General features: G+C 44.7%; 1 protein-coding gene across 9 annotated transcripts in view; it reads right to left on the bottom strand.

Annotated features, from left to right (window-relative positions):
- Window positions 1-23,167, bottom strand: part of MAPKAP1 (MAPK associated protein 1) — a 228,496-nt gene that overhangs the window by 57,961 nt on the left and 147,368 nt on the right. The gene's annotated exons all lie outside the window — the stretch shown is intronic.

The raw sequence follows: 23,167 nt of genomic DNA, 5'->3' as shown, positions 1-23,167 counted from the left end.
TGAAAAGATTAGAGGTGTAAGAAACTGTCTGATTATTTTGACTATGAAAGGCATGTTTGGTCAGACAGGAGGTGGGAGAGATCTGAGGAAGCGCCAGAGGCCTTGCGGGGCTCCCAGGCGGAACAGGTATTTTTGGATATGTTTCTCAGCTGTCGTCATCTTGTCGGTTATTCACATCCGACACCTCTCCTTCATCAGTCTTGGAGGCATTTCACTCATCTCAAGTCATTCCTCTCCCACGGTCTAAGTTCATCCGCAGCACTGCAGTTGGAGTTCAGTTTCATGGTATATTTGATCTTTTCTCTAACTGGTATTTCACTAGCATTTCTGCTGATTTTCAGAATTCTTACATACGTTCAGTCATTTTTTACACTGCTTAGAGGTTTTAAGCCTGCCCTAAGTTAACAATGCTCAAGACACATACAGCTATTTAAGGACATGCATGCTCAGAAGTCTATATAGTTCTTATAAATTCTAGTACACTGTATTCTGGTCAAGAATGCATTGCAGTTCAACATTCTACACAGTTCAATTTCAATTCCAAAAACATGAAGCGAATAAAGGTATGGAAATACAGATAATTCTCAGTTTCTGTGAGCCACCACCTGGCAGTGCCAACGTCTGTCAATTACCAAGCCTGCCTGCTGCTGTCACCGGATGCTTTCACACTCACTGGTGGGAAGTAGTCACTGCAAGTCACACCCAGATGAGCTTGAAGGAAACTTAGCTGTTGAGAGAGTCCTAAGATCCCTCTCCCCTGCCCCCTCACCTGCCACTGTCCCCTCCCTAACACCCCTCTTTCACAGCCCTGGGCAGTTTCGGCCTATTATAGAGAAGAGAGCCACCCCTAGACTTGGGGAGCTGCTTTCTAAAATACTGGCCTGTTAATTTCGCACACCCCTGGTATCTCCCAGCAACACAGTGCATATGCACTGACATTCGCTCCTATGAATTTACAGTGAAATCTGGGTATAAAGTTTAGCTGTAATAACTCATTTTTTTAATGACAGTCAAATGTGGGAATAACCCAGATCTAACAACTGGTGGTTCAGATGACAAAGAATCTGCCTGCAACGCAGGAGACCCGGGTTCGATCCCTGGGTCGGGAAGATCCCCTGGAGAAGGAAATGGCAACCGATTCCAGTAGTCTTGCCAGAACTCCAAGGACAGAGGAGCCAGATGGGCTACAGTCCATGGAGTCTCAAAGAGTTGGACACAACTGAGCAACTCTGAGACTCTAATAGGGAGGCTGGCTAAACAAAATATTGTGAAATACCATGAAGATATTAAAAGGGATGTTGCAAAAGTATTTGATTTTATCAAACATGTTTATAATATGCTAGTTTATGAAAAATTGTAACATAACATGTGTAAGATGGTTTTAATGGTGAAAAATATATGTAAAGTAATGGGGGGGTGTACTGGAAGGTTACTTCCAAAAGGTGAACAGTGACTACACTGGAGAGTGCAATAATGACTGTTTTTATTTTTCCTTAGTGGTTTCCTGTATTTTTCGAATTTCCTGTAACAACTTAAATAAAAGCCATTTTTATTTATCATTTTAAAAACATTATATATACTTGTAAGTCCTCCAGTTTCTTACTATGCCATTTTTCTGAGGATACTGTAACTACCAAACACTGTGGCATCTCCAATAGGTCTTTCATTTGCGATACTTTAATCGAAACTAGATATTATCTGTTTATTTAGATCAATGCTTTCATCTTCAGTAACCCTGTAACCTGGCATGGTCATTCTGAGCACAGCATATAGGGTTTTGGGTGTCCAGAGCTTTCTGCCTACCTGACAAGTAGATAGTAAGCAAGCCACCCCCTTCCTGATTCTGGGAGCCAAGGCCTGGCAGCTTCAGGGTGTATTTCAGGCTGGTCTCCATTATACACTTGTTCCTTTTGGTCTCTGTGGCTGCCTGGGAAACACGGATGAGGGAAACCAGGGGAGGCAGGGAGTACTAGGAAGGGTCCCTTACCGCTAAACACAGGTCCCTGCATCACTCTCTAAGCCGTAAATGCCATCATTGCATATTTACTTCCTTGTTTCTTGAGTTCTGTAGATTTTTCTACAAAAATAATTTGTTTCCTAAAAGTTGCTGGAGGACTTTCTCCTTGAGCCTAGTATCATGATGTTTCTAGATTGCCGCACAGCCATCATATATTAGCACTCCGCATATGTTACCTTACTAAATCCTCACAGCAACTCTGAGAGGCAGATATTACTACCCTCATTTGACAGACTGGGACCCTGAAGCGAGGGATCAATGCAACCAGTCTAAGATCACACAGGTAGGAAGCAGGATGGGGGAATGAAACCAAGGGTCTTTGGCACTAAAGCCTATGTATTTTTGAAGCTTTCTTCCTTTAACAAACTATAAATGACTGACCTATATTAAAAAAAAAAACCCCACAGTTTATACCTTAAGTATATATTTTTGGTAGCTCTGTGGATTCATTTGGGTTCTAAATTATTTGTGGTTTCTATACACTCATTTCTATAATAAATGATCTGAAATAATTATTTTAGTGAAATCCACAAGTGCTAAGTATCCCAGTGCTATATCTGGGTTCCTTAGGAATACAGGACAACCTTATTTTGCCATCTATCCACGAAGATCCTCTCCCCATCTTTCTTAAGAATATTCCTATGTATGTCTGGTTTTCTAAGTAACTAAAATGTCGAGCATCATCTTTTGCTCTCGGTTCTCCAGGGTCTTCCACAAAAACTAAGAACAACTTGCTAACCCACTTCTGAATATGGCAAAGGACAGATGGGTCTTAACTTTTCGGAGGGGAGGCTAGTTAAGCTTAGATGAGACTCCAGATCTGGATCTAAATAGAAAACTGCCTATTACAAATCTAAATTTCTCTCATGATTCTTGCCTGAATGCTGGATGAGACAGCTCATGGAGAAAGACCATTTTACACGTTTTCCTCTGAAAAGGCCAGACTGATAAACTCTAGGTCATACTGTGTAATGAGAGGCAGGGGATACATGAGAAGCAATATAGCCCGATGATGAAGGGCATGCACTTGGGGCCAGACTGCCTTGGTCTAGTCCTGGCTGAGAAACGTAGCTCTGCGACTTTGGGCCAACTTACTTAAACCTCTCTGTTTCTTCATCTATAAAATGGGGATAATAATAGCAGCTACTACTTTATAGGTCTGAGGAGTGAGTAAGTTAATAGTTATAAAGCAGTTAGAACAGAACATTAATAGTGTTATTTAAGCTTCCACCATGGTCATCCACATTATCAGACTTTTAGAAGAGATCATAACAGAAGAGAACAAGGTCTACCATGTGCTAGGTACTGTGGTCGGCCTTTCATATATATACCTCATCTCTTTCACTCTTGATTATCTTAGGATGTAAAGAGTACAAATTCCATTTTATAGAGGAAGAAATCATGACTTACAGAGGCTAAATAACTTGCTCAATGTCCACAGGAAGTGGTGGAACTAGGCTTCATACCTCAGACTGCCCAGGCCTGCAGTCTACACATTACACATGGACGTAGTTGAACTCACTTGTATGTTCTTAATAAATGTCTGTTGATGATAATCAAGATTATAACAACCCAGACCTACTATATATCAAACACTAGTTTCTATCAAATGTTAATTTGATTTTCAGGCAGCTGACACAGGAGGAGAGGAAAAACAGCAGCCAAAAGCCGTTTTACAAAGACAAGCTGTGAGGTCAGTTTCCATTAACATACTTTTGCCAAAGAAGTGATTATATAAAAATATGAGGCTCTTTCACACCAAACGTGACATCGTTTTCAAGGCAACATCCACTCTTTGGAAAGAGGTTTGTAAAATGTCACAGCTGTGTATGGAGCTCCATCCCCTCTCCCTCACAGCAGAGGAATGCAAAAGGAAGATTGTAGGTTACTCTGCAGAGACGAGAAAACCTGCTTGGGCATTCTGATGATGTATTTATTACAGTAAAACCATGTCACCGAATGGTCTAGGAACAAAATACTGCTCTGGGCACTTTGGGAGGGCTCCAAGTTATAATACCCAGGCAGGATTTTTAAGGGATTTTGTAAACCCAAAGCAAACATCTTAGCATGTAAGTTTCAAAGGAAATCTGTACTATCTGTTGGATGGTGGATATATGCTTAGTTCAGCTTCCTCAATGCTTTTTCTTTAATCCTCGCCTGAAATGTAAAAGCATTTGGCATGTCCTTGCTTAACAGCTGAGGGCCAGCTGAGGGCTGAAATCCAACGGGAAGCAAGGGCAAAAGCCTGAAGAGTGAAGAGAGAGAGGCCACACCATTGTCACTATCATTCTGCATCTTACTTCTAAAGATCCACGGAAGAAACCTCCTTCAGACCTAGCGGTAAATGCTGTAGTTCCTCAGAGAAACTGGCGTGTTTGTACCTTTGGACAGTTTAACATAAATCTGGCAATTAACTGATACTGTGTTCCTTTCTCCTTTGCCTGTGAGGAAGCTCAGCACTAGATGTGTGATGACTGAACACGCATTTCTGGGTCAGTTAAATCTCCAGACCTTTATTTTCCTTTTCTTTCAGGGAGTTTTCCAATTCATGCATTTTTTTTTTTAATCCCTTTAGTGTATCTATTCTAACTGCTTTTCAGATTGAAGTGGGATATAAATGAATTAACCTATCATTATTATTGCTGAGCATCAAAACAGGGTGAAGGCCCACCTATCTGGAGAGCGATAAAGGAAAAGGCTGAACACCTTCAGGGATGTGTCTTCACGTTATTTTTTGTTTGTTAGCTTGAAGAGCAGCTTTAACCTGAAAGAGCTGCTTGTAGCCAGAAAAAGTTAAGTATGAGCAAATAAGAGGAAGGGCTGGGTTTTCAGTAGAGAACTCTGGCGTCTGTACCCTCTCACCATGCATTCTGGGAAGTAACAACCTCTGCATATTGGACCTGAGAAGGGTGCTGTGCGGATTAGAGGGGCTCAGCGGCGGCCGCTGTTACTGTTAGAACAGGCTGGATGCAGCAGGAACTGCCGCGGGAGGCTCAGGCAGGTCCCTAGCCTCAGTCACAAGCCAACAGCCCTGTTAAGCGATGGTACAGGGTGGTGGGGAATGCTGGCATCAAGCAGACATCCGTATCCTTTCTCATGTGTGTCTGAGGTAGGAGTACAGGTGGCAGAGCAGGCAGATCTATTTAAACAAGCTTGCTTTTAAGCTACAGGCAGCATTTGAGATTAGAGACTTGTTCAGCAGCCAGGATTCCTAAAGTTCCTTAGTCTCTGTGGTCCTAAGAATATAGTCTAAAAATGATGAGTACCTACCATGCCCATCGAACAAACCACGGCAGCACAGATACCAAAAGATATGTGATGTGGCCATGCCATCGATACATTCACCTAGCAAACATTTAAGAAGCAACAACAGTGTCCCAGACACAGAGATGAATAATAGGTGATTTCTGACCTCCTGCAGGCTGGGGGAGGTGGCAAGACACACATGAGCAGATAAAAATATCAAAGAGCCCCAGCCAGTGCTCTTCCCCAGGTCAGGACAAGCGCTGTGGGAATCCAGAAGCGGGGACAATGAACTGCTGCCTTCTCTGAGGGGGACACGTCTGAACTTAGTCTTGAAGTGGGGCTGGGAGCTGGGAGAAGGGGGAAGTAGCGCATCCCTACAGAAGGAACAGAATGTGCAAAGGCAAGAAGGTATTGAAGAGCCCCTGCCTGAGCCCAGAGGAAATTCAGCGGAGGAAAGGCCTAGGCTCTGTGCGGGTTCAAGGGGACGCTGGGGCTAGGAGGCTTGGCCCAGAGTGTTGGTCAAAGTCTAAGTTCTCTCTTATAAGCAACAGATGCTAACAGAGCAGGGAAGTGACATCATCAGCTTTATATTTTGGTACACTTCTCCTGGTGGCCCTCCCAACAGTGGGTTGAGAAGACTGGTGGCAGGGAGACCCATATGAGGCAAGCTGTGCCACGCCTTGTCTGATCTGTGGCAGGGGCCAGCTGAATCCCGAGTTCCTCACTGAGCCAAAGCCATTACCGACAAGCTGATGCTGTCAATATCCAAGCTCAGAACCAACATCAGCTATCCTAAAATGTTTGCATTTAGTGTCAGCTCCATCGCTTGTAACTCTTCCTCTAGGAGTGACTATAATCATTTTCTATTTGATCTTAATATAAACACTGAATTATATGCAAGCAATAACCACTGTAGCTTATACCCACTCTGAGGCTTGGGTTGGATCATTTAGAATTTAAATAATAAGAAAGGAACAAGCTGACATGACAGTAAGGTCACACTTCAGCCTCTTCTGAGCCAATACACAATTTGCTCTCAGTGAAACAGCCGAATATAATCAAATTAAATACAATTCCTATTACAAAAGAAGAAAGACCAAGGCTGTTCCAATAAACCAATTCTCCTGCCTAGTTAAACTGCAAAACCTTCAGGAAAGGTTTTGAAAGCATGACCCATCAGTTCTAATTTTTAAAACTTATCCTTTCAGTCAAGACTAGAAAAAGGCCCATTCCAACTTTTATCTTTACTACAAAGTGCTGTTATCTTGGCCTGATGTCAGGAGCTCTATCTCTCTTTCTGCTGACAAGCAGAGACGAGAAAGATAAGATTGGAAACGAATCTCACTTCTCTGAGTAAATAAATAATCAATACTCATCTAAATGTAAATGAGAAGGTAGCCCCCTCTGATAACAGCACTCTTATCAGAGAGCCAATTTTCTTCAGACATTTGGCCTCAACCAAATCACCATCATTCAGCCCCGGCCTAATGGCAAAAAATCGTAACTAAATTGAACCGATCACCAGAGATCAACTAAGTTCGGCCCTGGCCACTTCAGGTTCAAATGTTTGGGAATGCAATTTTGCCCCCATTAACTTTCAATAGCAACGAAGAACAGACTGGTCGAGGGGCCAGTGTGGGCAATAAACAAGCCCCAGAAAGGGGGCCGGCCAGAGGATGAGCAGGAGTGGGTTTAACTGTTCAAACAACATTGTAACTGGAGCGAACCCCAAAACTGTGAAGAAAGGCTGCTACCATGGGGTGAGAGATAGCATGCTTTCCTATTGTCAAAGGCTTGGTGGAAACTGAGAAGACATTTAAACTTTATTAAGCTTTATGAACACAAAGGTAAATAAAGGGAAAAAAAGAGATATTAAAAAGCTACAGAAGCTAAAAATAACCTAAAGGTTGGAATGATCAATTTCCTCCAACTAATTTGTATCTGACTTAGATCTGACCCAGCAGTGCTGCACTGACCTGATTTTACTGAAATAAGACGCCGTCTACAAGACAAATCGCTTTAAAACCACTGCACTGGGGTTTCCATTTCTTTGCTGCAAGACTCAATTCACTGCTGATGAGAGTATTGGGGAAATTATGACCATTATTGATAGGGCAGCAAAACCACTTTCACACAGTCGTCTTCATGTCGACAGAAAGCTTGCACCGAACCATTAATGAAGGTGTCAGCTAAAACCAGAAATTAAAGACAAAGGCTGGGGAAGGACTAATTTTTAGAGCACGTTAAGGATACCGGACACACAGAAGCAGCAGCGATCCATCCTCTGAGGAGTAACAGAGTCTAAACAAGCTCCAGTTGAGGACAAGGCAACTCTGCCTCAAAACAGGGGGCAAAAAGTGCTTCTTTTTGCCTGGCCCTGGAGTTCTGACAGCATAAGCTCTCAATATTATTGGCTTTAAATCTTTCCCAGACAAAGGAGGACATGTCTGGTGTGAGACAGAACTATTCAAAGTGTACCCATCTTGATCTGTTCTTGTTTTTTCATGATTAGCAGTAATTTTATACCAAGATGTATACCTGACTACTTGTATGTCCCAGCCAAAAAATTCATATGTATCCTGGCTCCTCTCGTACCTCTTCAGAGCAGTTCCTCAGAGCTAGGTGAGAGGCTGTTGCCAGGGGACAGTAAGATCACCAAGTAGAACCAAAACTCACTGTTCAAAACAAAAAGAGACGAAAACAAAGTGTAACCCTCCCTGTTCTTGTTGTGAGCATCTAATCCTAGACGGTGGACATGGGGTGGTTAAAGTTTGAATTTTGGAGTTTAAAAGACTTGGGTTAAAATCTTGGCTCTTTTACAAAGGCTCTGTGACACTGGGCAAATTAGTTGCTCTAAACCTTCGTGGAGTAACTGCAAAGATTACACAGAACACAATGTCTAGGATGTAATAAGCACTCAGTAAATGTCAGCTGTTGTACTGCTATGCAAATTTAAATAAAACCATCAATTTGCTCTAAATTTTAGAGTATAACAACATTGAGGACTTTCCTGGCCCTTAACAAAGTCCTTTACCTGCATTAGTTTTCTGAATCATAAAACTATGAGGCAGGCCCTATTCTAAGTCCATTTTACAGAGGAGGAAAACACATAGAGTGGCTAAGCCACGTGTCCACAGTGAGGCCAGGAGGAGAATCCAGGTGTGTGAGTCCAGGCTTGTGCTCTCAACCACACCACTATGCTGTGTTCCAGGAAGAGCTTTCTACACTCTTCTTGAATTTGGGGTTAGAAAAAAAGAATTGTAAGGTTGAGAGAATTTATCAGTTCAGAAAGAAGTGAAGACACTAGGTGGGAGACCAGGAGGAAGAGACAGTGGGCAGTGGGTCTCGAGGGGCTGAAACCGAGAGTCCCTCAGCTCTCATGAGGGCACCTATCTGCTGAGCACTTAAAGCGAGCGCCATCTGCGTGCCCTGATTTTGTTGGGGGGAGGGGGCCTCTTTCCAAGTTAAATGATTTACAGAGTTACTGCCTCAATCCACAGTTCTGAAAGTGTGATTTCTTTAGGGTTTAACTATACCCATTTCTAGTCTTGTTACAACTTTTTTATTGCGATAGAAAACATTTACTGGAAATATGTTACTGCTATTACCAGGTCATAAAATAAAAAGAAAAATAGTTTATGTATTGCCATCATTTCCAATCATCAATCAGAAAGTGCCAAGAGGAGGAAAGGAAAGGGCGTGCAGCTGAGATTTTCTTCTTTGTGTAGGAGAAAATGCAAGAGCACCATAATTCTTCAGAACAAATTTCTTCTTGAACACCCAGCCTCGCAGAAGGGCTCCTAAGAGGGGTCGGGAGGCACACCTTTGGGCAGCTCCCCTCCTCTCTGCAGCCCTGTCCGACTCCTTGTCAGAATTAAGAAGAGCTCTTTCATCCCAGCCGCTTTGGGGCAGTGTTCCTCTCAGTGCCCGGGGCAGGCTGTATTAGAAGCACTGATATCTGTTTGTCATTGTCCTCCTCCGCCCCTTTGCCCCCAGTCAGGGCACTCTGAAGATGAGGGTGGGAGGAATTTTTTAAAAATCCAACTCAGGACTTCCAGGGGTCCAGTGGTAAAGACTCCACGCTTCCAATGCAGGAGGTGTGGGTTTGATCCCTGGTTGGGAACTAAGATCCTACATGTCTCAAAGTGCAGCCAAAAGAAGGAAAAAAACAACAAAAAAATTAAAACCCCCAACTCTCTACTCCCAGAGCTCCAACACAGCCAATGGGCTCTTTGTAGGTGCTCAGGGGTGGTGGTGGTTTGCTCTGTTAAACTGAATGACTGCAATAAGGGGGCATTTAAAACTGAACTACCTAATGAGATGGATGAAGCTGGAGCCCCTTATACAGAGTGAAGTAAGCCAGAAAGACAAAGAACATTACAGCATACTAACACATATATATGGAATTTAGAAAGATGGTAACGATAACCCTATATGCAAAACAGAAAAAGAGACACAGAAATACAGAACAGACTTTTGAACTCTGTGGGAGAAGGCGAGGGTGGGATGTTTCGAGAGGAATCGGGTGGAGAGGGAGGTGGGAGCGGGGATTGGGATGGGGAAGACGTGTAAATCCACGGCTGATTCATATCAATGTATGATAAAACCCACTGAAATGTTGTGAAGTAATTAGCCTCCAACTAATAAAAAAAATTAAAAAAAAAAAACAAAACTGAACTACCCTGACCCAACAACTACCCTGACCCAACTGAACACCCACCCTGGTGGCTCAGTGGTGAAGAACCCGCCTGCCAGTGCAGGAGTTGCAGGTTCAATCCCTGGGTCAGGAAGATCCCCTGGAGAAGGAAATGGCCACTCACTCCAGTATTCTTGCCTGGAGAACTCCATGGACAGAGGAGCCTGGTGGACTACAGTCCAAGGGGTCACTAAGAGTCGGACACGACTAAGTGATAACACACACATGCATATTCTTGCATGAGAAGTCCCAAGGACAGAGGAGCCGGGTGGGCTACAGTCAGTGGGGTCGCAGAGTCAGACACGGCTAAGTGATAACATAAACACATGCGTATTCTTGCGTGGGAAGTCCCAAGGAAAGAGGAGTCGGGTGGGCTACAGTCAGTGGGGTCGCAGAGAGTCAGACACGACTAAGTGATAACACACACACATGCGTATTCTTGCGTGGGAAGTCCCAAGGAAAGAGGAGCTGGGTGGGCTACAGTCAGTGGGGCTGCAAAGAGCTGGACATGACTGAGTGGTTGAACAACAATAATGACCTGACAAAGGAATCTAGCCTAAGAAACATGACTCTGAGCACATGACGACGTGTGTTCAAAGATGTTCATTGTGGCGCTGTTTTAACACTAAAGAGTGCACACAATCTAAATATCCTCGAGTAGGAAACTAGAAAGTAAACATAGTATATCTGTACACTGGGATGTTATGGTGCTGTTAAAAAAATTAAGCTTAAGTTAATAAGACATGGGAATATTACTTTGATATATTATTAAATTTAAAAAGATACAGAAGGTATAGCACATGATCCATTTTAATAAAGTAAGATCCCAGCTACATATGTGCATTTACATGTGTGTGTGCATGCATATTTGTTGAAAACACATACACATACAAACATAATCTGGAAGGCTGTGAGTCAAACTGTTCTCACGGTTACTCTGTTAGAACTACATCAGGTGTAGGGTGAGGCAGTAGCAAAGGTGAAGGCTTTTGCTTTCTTTACAGACTTCTATCTTGTTTGGCTTTTTCACAGAGGGCATATATTAGTAATACTACTGTCATTAAAAATCCAATTTTAAAAACTGAGGTTGAATAACTTTAGCGATGATTCCAGCAGGACCAGACTAGGGACGGAAGCCCCTGGAGCCTCCCTTCAGATGATGTGGGCTCAGTGGCTGCTGGAGAGCCGGGGACTAAAATGGGACAGAGCCTGTTTAGCAGTTCCCGTGGTCCTAAGTCAAGCCATGCAGTGGGCCCCAGAGGTTTCTGGAGCTGCTCAAAGGAGCTGGGCAGCAAAGGTGAAGAATGAAGCCTCTGAGGCTGGCTGCTAGTGCCCAGAGACCATTCCAAAGAGAGCCAATGACCACAGACCGAGGGTCACACTGCCCAGCCCATGCCTGCCCTGACCTCCTCATGGATTCCAGACAGTACTGTGGAAAACCAACAGGGATCCCATACTGTATGTCTGGCCTATTCAACCCCCTCCTGGGGCATCCTGATGCCTTCCTCAGCTCAGGCTTTGTGACAAGGCGGGGTGTCAGGAGTCCATCCCTACAGTTGAGGGTAGGGAGAAGGTCTGATCTGATTCCTGCTCTAGGTTCAACTGTGTGTGTGTGTGTGTGTGTGTGTGTCCGTCCGTCCGTCCGTCTGTCCAGCGGGAGTGTGTGTGAGTGTGTGCGTGTGTGTGTGTGTCCGTCCGTCTGTCCAGCGGGTTCCCTAATGTGTGTGTGCGTGTGTGTCTGTCCACGGGATTCCCTGCAGCTGGGGGTAGGGAGAAGGTCTGATCTGATTCCTGCTCTAGGCTCAACTCTGTGTGTGTGTGTGTGTGTGTGTGCGCGTGTGCATGTGTTCATCCAGGGGGTTCCCTGATGTATGTGTGTGTGTGTCCATCCAGGGGTTCCCTGACCCCCAAACCATTTGAGAGGCTATGGTGTAACAGTTGTAAGCCAGACTGCTTGGGTTTGAATTTTCAGCTCTACCACTTATTAGCTGTGTGACCCTGAGCAATTTACACAACCTTCTGTGGCTGACTCTCACATCTGTAAAAGGGGGCTAATAACAGAACCTACCTCTTAGAGTTGTTCCAAGGATCGGCTAAGTGACGTGCCTGGGTTGCCGCCTCTGATTTCCAAGCAGCACTCAGAGAGAGAAGCGGGTGTTTCTAGCTCTCCAGAGGGGGCTGCAACCTCTATGTCTGCCACACTGGTCTCATTTCCCTCTTCTCCACCTCCCACCTAATGACATAATAATCTAGAAACAGCCTCTAAAACTAGGCTGTTTCAACCCACTGTGCCTTCTGTCTGGAATGATCTCTACTTCACTCTTCCAGCACTCATGCTTTCCCTGTCGAGGAGTCAAAGTTCTGCCCAGGTGCCACTGCCTGCCTTCTCTGTGAGGCTCATTCTAAAAAGATCTCTGGGTGGGCCTGTCTCTCGTACTTTCCACACGCCCACTGGGTGGGGGGAGCACATTTCCACAGTCCTGCATTCCCAAGATGGCTGAGGTACCAGGATGGTTGTACTTGACGATGACCCTGAAGCCCAGCCGGCCTGCCCACCATCCAGACCATCTGACTTGAAGCTCTATCTCCGTCGGACTCCAAAAGTCCCCTTTGGTTGGAGACTCCCAGCAGTGCCCCAAACCTGAATGGGTTTCCTGGGGATGGATGGAGCTAGGGTGGATAAAGCTGAGCCACTTGGCTGCTTTGGATACTGGCTGGAGAATAGAAGACCACCATTGACCTGGGCCAGTCCTACCTCCTAGTCAGTCTGTTCCCTCACCCAGGCCCATCTTCTCTAGCCACAGCAACTGTGTCCGAACATCAGAATGAGAAGAGGTAACCTAAAACTTCAGAACATGGAAAAGGCTGGAAGCCACTGGACAGCAGCCTTTCACACATCAGCTCAGGCAGGAAGGGAGGTGCAGGGCCAGACACTTCGCCACCCTGGGAAGTCCTAGAGTCCATAATCTGTCCCCATCCAGCTGGTGCAGGTGTACTTCCCTTTGGAGAAAGAAGGCCAGATGTTACTTGTAAAAAAAAAAAAGAAATATTTTTTCTTCCTTCAAATCCAGATATCACTTGTTAGAGAGAATGGAAACCTTTAACACTGTCCCTTAGCGTCCAATTTTTCAACCCAATCTGTTTCTCTTAACTCAAGTCACTGTGACATTACCAAATTTTACATACAGTTATCTGTTGCTCTGTAAAGAAATACAGATGGTTTTGTGGAAATAAACAGTCATTTATTTTAAACAATTGTAAAACAGTTTATGGAAACCAGTGGGGTAATGCATTCAAATAAATGCCAAAACTGGTTGATGGGGAGCCAGGGTGCTAAATCACACTGCTGAGGAATTCAGCTGTGGGGAACAGATAGTAAATCCAGAGTGACAGAATTTCCCGTGATGGCAAAGGTTTCTGACATTCAGTCCAGTACTCAAAAACCACAGCAGTTCAAACCCATTTTCCTTAACACAGCCTTGACAGCCAGTGAAATTAGTGAATTTAGTCACAAGCACCTAAGAACAAAAACAAAAGAAACAAACAAAAAGGAGACTTCATTTGTCTGCAGCCTTTACTGAACCATATAAAAGCAGGGACTCCAACCTGAGTCAATGGAGAGCAAGCCAAGGCCCAACTGTTCTCAATCATCAGATGTTGTTATGATACAGTGGAATCTGGGGGTTCACACTCAAATCTGCTTACACCAGAGACTGGCTTGGGTGAATAACACCCTCTCTGAACCCCAGTCTCCTCTGTAACATGAGAGTAATAGTTGCATGTACTTGCCAGGCTACTGAGCAGACACGGTGAAGCCCCTGCAGTGACGGTGTTCTGTAAACAAAACTGGTGCCCGTGGCCCTGCTGGAAAGGGTTCTAGCCCTGGGAGGGACAGCAGGCTGAAGGTCTTCTTAGGGGTCTCCACCAACTCCCCCAAGGAAGCACCACTGGCAGTGGAGGGCTTGGGCCTGCCTTTTGTGGAAAGGGAGAGAACTCTGAGCACTTTTTTGCTTCAAATTTTATAAGACAATCAACTGTAAACTTATTATCCTTCCCTTCTCAAACCTTTTCCTTGTAACTGGGTTTCTAATGGTGATACCATGAGCCTCCCAATGAATTAACTCATTTGTTTGCTGAACATTTACTGAACTCCTACCACGTGCCATGCCCTGGGCTAGACACGACAGATGGAAGGCGAGGAAGACTGATTCTGGCCTTTGAGGGTCTGGCACAGTGAACAAAGCCCCTCGAGTTTGGAATACTTCTCATTTAGCCCTCCTCCTTGTTGTTGACATTAGGTCAGTCCCAAGTTCCACAGACTCTATCCACTCACCAAGTCTTCCTGGCATGCTTATCACCCAGCCCAAGGTTTCCCAAGCTGCCTCCAGCAATCCATTACCCTACCTTTTCATCAGAGGGTGCTTTCTGGAGTCAAACTCTGAAGGTTATCACTTCCATGCTTAATATCCTTTTCAGGGGTGGGATGAATTGGGAGACTGGGATTGACGTACACAAGCTATCATGTGTCAAGTAGCTAGCTAGTGGGAACCTCTGTATAGCACAGGGAGCTCAGCTCAGGGTTCTGTGATTACCTAGATGGGGAGGATGGGGGTGAGGGGGAGGGAGGTCGAAGAGGGTGAGGATATATGTATACACATAGCTGATTCACTCTGTTGTACGTTAGAAACTGACACACTATTGTAAAGCAACTATTAATAAACCCCAATTTAAAAAAATTCTTTCACAAGCTCCCCATGGCCAACTCCTCAGCCTACTCTCCAAACCGTCTATCCATCTTAATTTCTTGTTCCTCTATGTTCTCCGTGATCCAGCCGAACACATCTCACTATTTGGTGCACACACTTCATGGTCTCCCACCTCCACGTCACTGCTGGGCCATTTCCTTCACCCATGCTACCTGTCCCTCCTGTCTGTCAACTCCCTCCTCCCCCCCCACCCCCACCCACCCCCCCACCCCCTCCCCCCTGCTTACAGTGAGCCCCCAAGTATAATCTGGGCTCTACAATGGGACAAGCTGTACCACTTCACACCTCTGGGCTCTGCTCCAGGCTAAGAGCTTTGCAATCCCAGGCCAAAGTGCAAAATCAAGACTTCCTTTCTTTTCATCTAGTGTTGGCCTTCCTGTCTCACTCAAGTGAGTGATCAACTGCTCTTGATCTTGGCCCAGCCCTGCCCATGACCCTGCCCCCAGGCCTGGTCCTACCAGGTTCTCGTGTGCCTCTCTGAAAATCCTGCTTGCCTTGATGCTACCCACCTGCCGGGATTTCCTTGTTCATAAATTACACATTTAATTTATGTGAACTCAATCACACGTGCTTGACAAAAATGAGGGGGAAAAGACAGGGGAGACAAGACCAAGACAATACCTGAAACTGTTTGGAGAATTCTACTTGCTGTGACCCAATGCGGAGTGAGTGTGAGGCAACAGTCTTATTTATCTTTGCAACTACTGGACTTGGTAAATGTGTGTTGAGTGACTGAATGAATTAATTGGGTAGATGGTGGTGTCTCAGTTCTCCAGGTCTCTTACAGTATGAGCCTCTTTCTGTGCCAAGTTTGACGTTAGTATTTAAATATATGTACTTTTAGTTTTCATCTGTTCTAATGCTAGAGAAAAAAGCTAGCTGTATTTCAATTCAATGAAAAACCACAGAATACTGGCCTTTGACAGGAATTTTTCAGAATCTTTTTCCTAGAGGTCATTTTGACAGTAGGATTTTTGCTTACTTGTTGCCTCTGTGACTTAACCCTGTCAGGACAGGACCTGAACCGCTGTCCCTGGATGATGAACATCATCTGTTTCCTGGTCCAGGCTGCCTGTGGTTCCCCCTTGGTCGTGTAGTCCTTGAGTATTGACCACCTTGCTCACTGTTTTGGGGAGTCAGATCCTTCAGAGATGGGCTCCATCTGCCAATCCAGTTCCTCTCTGCCTGTCCACCTTCCTTCTAACCACCTCTGCACCAACCAGGGCTGTGCTTTAAGTCAGGACACAAGCCTTAAGTAAGCACTTTTCTCATCGCTAGTATCCTGTCTGGATCCATAATATCCAAGTGGGCTTTTGTCTCAGTATCTTCAATTAGATGGGTCAAATGCCAGCTCCACCAAGCTTTAAGATCCTGGGACACACACAGACACACAGACACAGACACAGACACACACACAGACACACACACACACACACACGACTACTACTCAGCCATAAAAAAAAGATGAAACCCTGCCATCTGCAACAACATGAATGGGCTTTGGGGGTATCATGCTAAGTGAAATAAGTCGGCCAGAAAAAGACAAATATTGTACGATTTCACTCACACATGGAATTTAAAAACAAACATAAAATAACAAAGTAAATGAACAAACCAAACAAATACATATAGATACAGAGAACAGAACAGGAGCTACCAGAGGGGTAGTGGGGTGGGGAGGGCAAAACAGGTAAAAAAGAGGATCAACTGTATGGTGATGAATGGAAACTAAATTTTTGGTGGTGAGCTTGCTGTACTGTACACAGAAGTAGAAATATAATGTACTCAAACTCATAAAATGTTATAAACCAATGTTACCTTGCTAAAAAAAAAAAAAGACCTTGGGAAAATTACTCAAGGACTGTAAATACTGTTTCTTCATCTCTAAATTGGAGATAATGGTAATTATTAACTCACGAGGTTGTTTTACAGATTAAATGAAATAATAGTGTATATAAAGCACTGAGCCTGGCACACAGTAAGTGCTCAATAGATGGCAACTATTTATTTCTACATTCATACAATTTTGTACACTTTACCATGTTCAACTCTGAGGCCATCAAACAGGTAAGAAGTTGTTTTACTTTAAGCCAATTGTGACTTATAACCTAAGATGTTAAAATATGCTCCTGCTTGTGCTATACACGAGACAAAAAGGTAAAGGCAACGGAAGCAAAGGCAGCAGAGGTGTCGTGGCCGCCAGCCATCTTCCTTTCCGGGAGGTTTCCCTTTTGTTAGATCTATTATCTGGGAGCTGGCTGCCCCGCTGGCTCTCCATTTGCCTTGCTAATAACAGTAAATCCAGCAGCTTCCGCGGCAGCTCCTGTCTCCTTCAGCTGACTCTGAGACCAATCAGCGTTTCCTCTCTGCTAATGTCAGATGTTCCCTGGGAAGTCCCGCTGAAGACAAAATTTATGACAAAAGTTTCTCCAGCTTTTAACCCTTCTGCATATCCAGCCCCAGATGCAGAGTGCTCCAGAGGAATGCCAGGTCATTCCTACATGTGCAGGCCTGTGTTCTCACTGACGCTGTGCTGCTCTGACAAGGGGCCTCAGACCCCTGGAAAAGCTCAAACGAGCAGCTGGGCAGACAGATGCACACATTCTGGGCCATACCTAACATGGACTAAATTTGAGCTGGGTTCTTTAGCAGCTAGAGTCTCTACCGAACCAAGACTCGAAGCAGTCATACACATAAAAAAACATGTGCTATCACAAAATTCTGAGTCTGACTGGGTCTCATAACAGTGAAACTGAAGGGAAGAGACAGGACTAATATTTATTAAGTAATAAAATAGTAACAACTAAGTGCTTGGTGTTTGATATGGATCTCTATTGAATTCTCTAAACAATGCCATGAAGAAAATACTATTAATATTCTCATTTATAGATGACATTCAGAAAACTAAGATCACGGCATCTGGTCCCATCACTTCATGGGAAATAGATGGGGAGACAGTAGAAACAGTGTCAGACTTTATTTTTTTGGGCTCCAAATCACTGCAGATGGTGACTGCAGACATGAAATTAAAAGACACTTACTCCTTGGAAGGAAAGTTATGACCAACCTAGATAGCATATTAAAAAGCGGAGACATGACTTTGCCAACAAAGGTCCGTCTAGTCAAGGCTATGGTTTTTCCAGTGGTCATGTATGGATGTGAGAGTTGGACTGTGAAGAAAGCTGAGCACCGAAAAATTGATGCTTTTGAACTGTGGTGTTGGAAAAGACTCTTGAAAGTCCCTTGGACTGCAAGGAGATCCAACCAGTCCATCCTAAAGGAGATCAGTCCTGGGTGTTCATTGGAAGGACTGATGCTGAAGCTGAAACTCCAGTACTTTGGCTACCTCATGCGAAGAGTTGACTCACTGGAAAAGACCCTGATGCTCGGAGGGACTGGGGGCAGGAGGAGAAGGGGATGACAGAGGATGAGATGGCTGGATGGCATCACCGACTCGATGGGCATGAGTTTGAGTAAACTCCGGGAGTTGGTGATGGACAGGGAGGCCTGGCGTACTGCAATTCATGGGGTCGCAAAGAGTCAGACACGACTGAGCGACTGAACTGACTGACTGACTGAACTTACTGATAGATGAGGAAGGGCTTCCCAGGTGGCTCAGTGGGTAGAGAATCTGCCTGCAATGCAGGAGACGCAAGAGGTGTGGAGTTTGATACCTGGGTTGGGAAGATCCCCTGAAGGAGGGAATGGCAAGCCATTCTAGTATTCTTGCCTGGACCATCTCATGGACAGAGGAGTCTGGAGGGTTACATTCCATAGGGTTGCAAAGAGTCGGACATGACTGAAGTGACTGAGCAGGCAAGCACACAGAGGAAAATGAAGTTCAAAGGAGCTAAGCGACTCACCGAACAGCTAAAAAGAGTAAGAGGATCGGGAGTGGAACCAGGGGGATGTTTCTAGAACCCAGGGATTAAGCTTTGCAGTTAAGACTGCCAACAAGCAGCCTGTGATCTAGCTGTGACCTTATTTTACTGAAGATCAAACTAAGGCAAGAAACTCGAGAGTGGGAGAACAATGTGCCCACGGTCATCCAACTCGCAGCGGCGGCCAGCTTTAAGACAGTAAGGGAGGCCTGCTTCTGCTAGGCAACAGCCACACCCTGAAATCAATCCTCCCAAGGGCTGCGGAGGAGGAGAGCACACCGCTTCAGGCTTTGGGAAGACAGTGGGTGGCACTCCACAGTCTCTTTGGCTGGAGAGGGAACAACGGCTGGGAGGCCCCAATTCACTGGTGAAGGCAGCCGGCGAACGGCAGCCCTGCCAGGGCCCTTACAGACCTTATGTTCCTGGCACAGAAGGGTCTCATCACAGGGTTTTCATTGTAAGAATGTAACTGGGACAGCTACATTCTAGCTCAATGGGCCTTTCTACGACCTCTTTGCCACCTCTCCACGGAAGTTAGAAGACAGACTTAAACAGATTCATAGATCCAGTAAACTCATTTTTGTCTCGATTTAAAAAAAAAAACAAAAGGGAAAAACAGTCCAAATGAACATGTGACAGCTGTTTGGGATTCTAATGTTATGGAAAAGCAGCTGTTTTCATTTATATTTGAGGTATTAGTCATTCTTAGAATGGGACAGAGTAACTCAGCTAATAGTTTGTGCTTTAAGCGACGGAAAATACAGGTCACAGAGACAAGATGTTGGCAAAATCACAGTGTAAGCTACACTCATACAACGTTTTGGCCTTAGAAGGTTTGGAGACGCGACTATTTAATAACGATGTTCTCATAGGAAACTGACATCCAACACAATGAAATGGACAGTGGCTTTTGGGAAACAGGAAATTTCCATGTAGAGAAAGCCACGTAAGAGGCAGAAAGAGAAAGCTTTTTAAGCTCTAGAATTCGAAAGTAAGTTTTTGTTTTGTTTTGTTTTGTTTTTTACAAATTTTAAAAACTACTCTTACTCTTATCAAAGTAACTTATATCTACAGCTTTATAATTCTAATTACAAGTCCTATAACAAAAAGCAGTTAATACCCTGCCCATCCCTGAGCTCGTCCTTAGAGGCAGTCGGCTTAAATGTTTTTGGTTATTTTTTCTGGTACTCACTTTTATATTCCTTTTTAGCATTCCGATTCAGTTGTTTTAGACATTATTATAAGTATCAGACAGTACCTCTTAATGGCCGGTAGGGAAGATGAAGATTTAGTGTGTGGTCTCTCTCCCTCCCCTCTTTGGAAGTGTGTTTGTTTTATTCTATTTTATTTTCCTATGATACAGCGTGGGCAGTAGCCTCCTCCTCCCTACCTGATCATCAATACTTAAAATGATTTTCTGGTATACTCCTCTGGCTCCCGCAGGACTCATTAGAGATCCAAGTGAGTAAGGAAACCTGGGAGGCAACACTAATTTCAACTGATGTGCACTGCGTTTCATTTTTATGATATTTACATTTTTCATTCGATGATCCGATTCTTGAAGGAAGTCTGACCTCCAATAGTCAAAGTGAACTGAGTCCATTCCTAAACAGGAAATGAGCAGCCTTGGGCCTGGGCTGGAGGGAGAGCAGCAGCTGTGGGCTGTAGGCGGGCTCTCGCTGCTTCTCCTTAGTTCATTCCACAACATGTTTTAGCCACCAACTGCGGGCCACCTATGGTGCTGCTCAGGTCTGGTGCTGGTAAACCAAAAGGAACCCATTCTTCTGCATGAAGGGCCTCCATTTGACTCCAGTGAAAGTTCACTGCCCCCATCCTAAACCCTCTCCCAAAGGAAAGGAGGGTTCTCATCCTTTGCCTTGGCAGGGACTCACCAACACCTGGCAAGATCTACATATTAGGAACTTACTGGGGAGAGGTCCGTGGAACCTCTGATGCTAGACTGAGTGGCTGAGGGTCAGTGTCTTCTAGCAGTTCCAAGGCTGAGACATGGCCTGTGCCTCTCAATGTCCACTGTGGACCTGAATGGGCCCTCAGTGCTCATGAGTTCACCCAGCCCCTGCTGCCCTCTCCACTGCTTCCTGCAGCAGTGAGTGGTGTTGGTAGCCAGTTAGGAGGCACATGGAAAGGACCTACTGAAACGGAAAGGCCAGGGTAATGCCCTATCTTGGAGGTGAGATGCACTCCTTTCAAATGACAAAACTGGGTCTCACAGAAGTCCTTTTTGTCAGAAAGTGGGCAGACTAAAAAAAGGCTGGAAGAGAGACTCTCCATCAGAGGCATCTTGTTGGCTTGCTTACTTTTCATTGGCCGTCTCCCCACTGGGACAAGAGCTCTCGAGGAAGAGCCCTGGTCATTCTTTTCCACTGCCTGCAACGCAGCAGAGATTCCATCAACATTTACTGAGTGATGGGTCTGGTGTAGAACACACTGCGCTCAAGGGGTCTGAAGGACCCTTGCGATTTTTCAGACTTGAGTTATACTTTGTCTTAACCTCATCCTAATTCACACTGTTCTATTAAACACAGTGTGCCAAGAACAAAGGGTGGGGGAAGCTGGGGTTATGATTTGATATTTCTATAATTATGTGGTGACAGTTTAAGGGAAGATTGAGGAGTTCCAACAGACCACCTCGTATCTCTTGCAGCACTTGGGTTTTAATCACATCTCACTGTCTTTCTGTTTGAAAAATTGGTTTGCTGGCACAGTGGAGTCTATGCAACTTGCCGACTGGTTTGCTGTGATCAGGAGCTAGGGGGAAGTAGGTGCCAACATGTCCTCCCCAGACCTGCTTCCCAGTGCCACTCCTGATGTCTTCTCCTGATTCTAAGTCATCTTTGTCTCTGGGCATTATTGTCACTGTAAGGTATAGTAGAAAAAGGAACACCCTCACTGAAGACCATTTTTCTGAAAATATTTAGAGTTGCTGCAGAAAACCCAGTATTTGTGACTTCACTCAAAAAGGAAAAGCTTGTTATGGAAAGTAGTTACTGAAACTGTGAACACTGCCAATTAAATTACTTTTATGGGGAAAGACCAGCTCCATGGTCAGGCCTCAGAAAGCTGTGAGGAAGGAGTAGGTATCTCAGGTGCCTGGGCTGGTCTTGGAGAAGTCTTCTGTGGAGGGGCAACTGTTTTAAAGTGATGGTTTTTCAGGTGGCTAAATTCAGTCTTGGTAGAGGAAAAGTTTTCCTTGCAGCTCCTAACAGGATAAACACACTAATGGCCTGCCCGAAGAAAGAGGGCCTTCAGCAGAAGCAAGGGGCCCTTCTACTTCCTCTGGGGGAGATCAAGACTCTTGTTGGGGGAAATTAAGGGGCAGAGGTAGCACCCCAAACCTCTCTGTCTGTAGTCATTCACTCAAAAATCATATTGGTATTTAATTCTGTTTCCTCTTCTAAATGTTTTCTGAGAAGAAGCAATAGCCTTTGTGAGCTACTCACTGTTAATACAGGAGCTTTTAAAAGTAGCTTGTAAACATGTTTGGTTCAGGCAATGACGGTTTGTTTACCTTGTCTCTAGAATCTTTGTTGGAGTAAATTAAATTTGCTGATATAAGCTATATGACAAATGAGCCCTGATCTTTAAGCCACTCCTATATATATGGTTTGGGTTTTGTTAGTCAAAAACAATTAAGAGTTGATGCTCTGGGTCAAGCTTTCTCCTTGTTCCATGTAAAGGGTGCTTCCGGCAGATCCACATCCCAACAAATTCAAAGACTGGTTCTTTCACAGGGTACAAACTCTCTATAGACTTAATTCACTGGAAAAACAAAAAGCACAGGCAGAGGCCAAATCCTGTGGGTAAGAAAGAAATCACAACCTAAAAAGCCAGGTTCTCCAGTATGCCTAGCGTGGCTGTGGCCATGGGGATAAGGGCAGTGACACTCACTGAATGCAGCCTACAGGCTGAGTGCTTTACACGCATTTAGTCGAAACAACAATACGCTGCCAGGCAGACAGGGTTGCCCCTACTGAGAGAAGAGATAACTGTGGTAGAAAGGTTTGACTTGCCTACCTTCACAGCAGGTGTTAAAGGGACAGCTGGGCTGGGGACTTGGGCTGGCTGGTTCCACAGCCTGTGCCCCTTCCACGAATCATGCTGCCACATCAGCGGAAGCTGGGAGGAAAGCACCCCGTCCCCACTAAGCCGGGGACCCTGTCACCTCTGCCAGGGGAGGAAGGACAGCACCATGGTTAGGGGCCCAAATGTGGATTCAAGCCCTGGCTCCCAGCTTACCTGTGACCTAGGACCAGTCCTGCAGCTTCTCTGAGCTTTAGCTTTCTCATTTATAAAGCAAAAATAACCACCAATTCAAATAGTTGTTTTAAGGTTAGTTGAAATGATCTTTTCAAAAAGTGGGAGACTGCCTGGCAAAGTTTGAATATTCAATGAGTGGTAGTAACTCTTATTACATTCATAACTCGGCATGCTACTTAAAACTAGAGATCAATGGAAAAAACTGTCACCTCAAAGGTATCATTTAACATGTGAAGTAATGAAAGATAAAGCATCCTACAAAAAGAATATTAGTGTTTTCTAT

This window comes from Dama dama, chromosome 11 (assembly GCF_033118175.1).
Source record: "Dama dama isolate Ldn47 chromosome 11, ASM3311817v1, whole genome shotgun sequence".
NCBI classification, from domain to species: Eukaryota; Metazoa; Chordata; class Mammalia; order Artiodactyla; family Cervidae; genus Dama; species Dama dama.
Note: the sequence above shows the minus strand (reverse complement) of the source record. Positions and strands in the feature narration are given on the sequence as shown.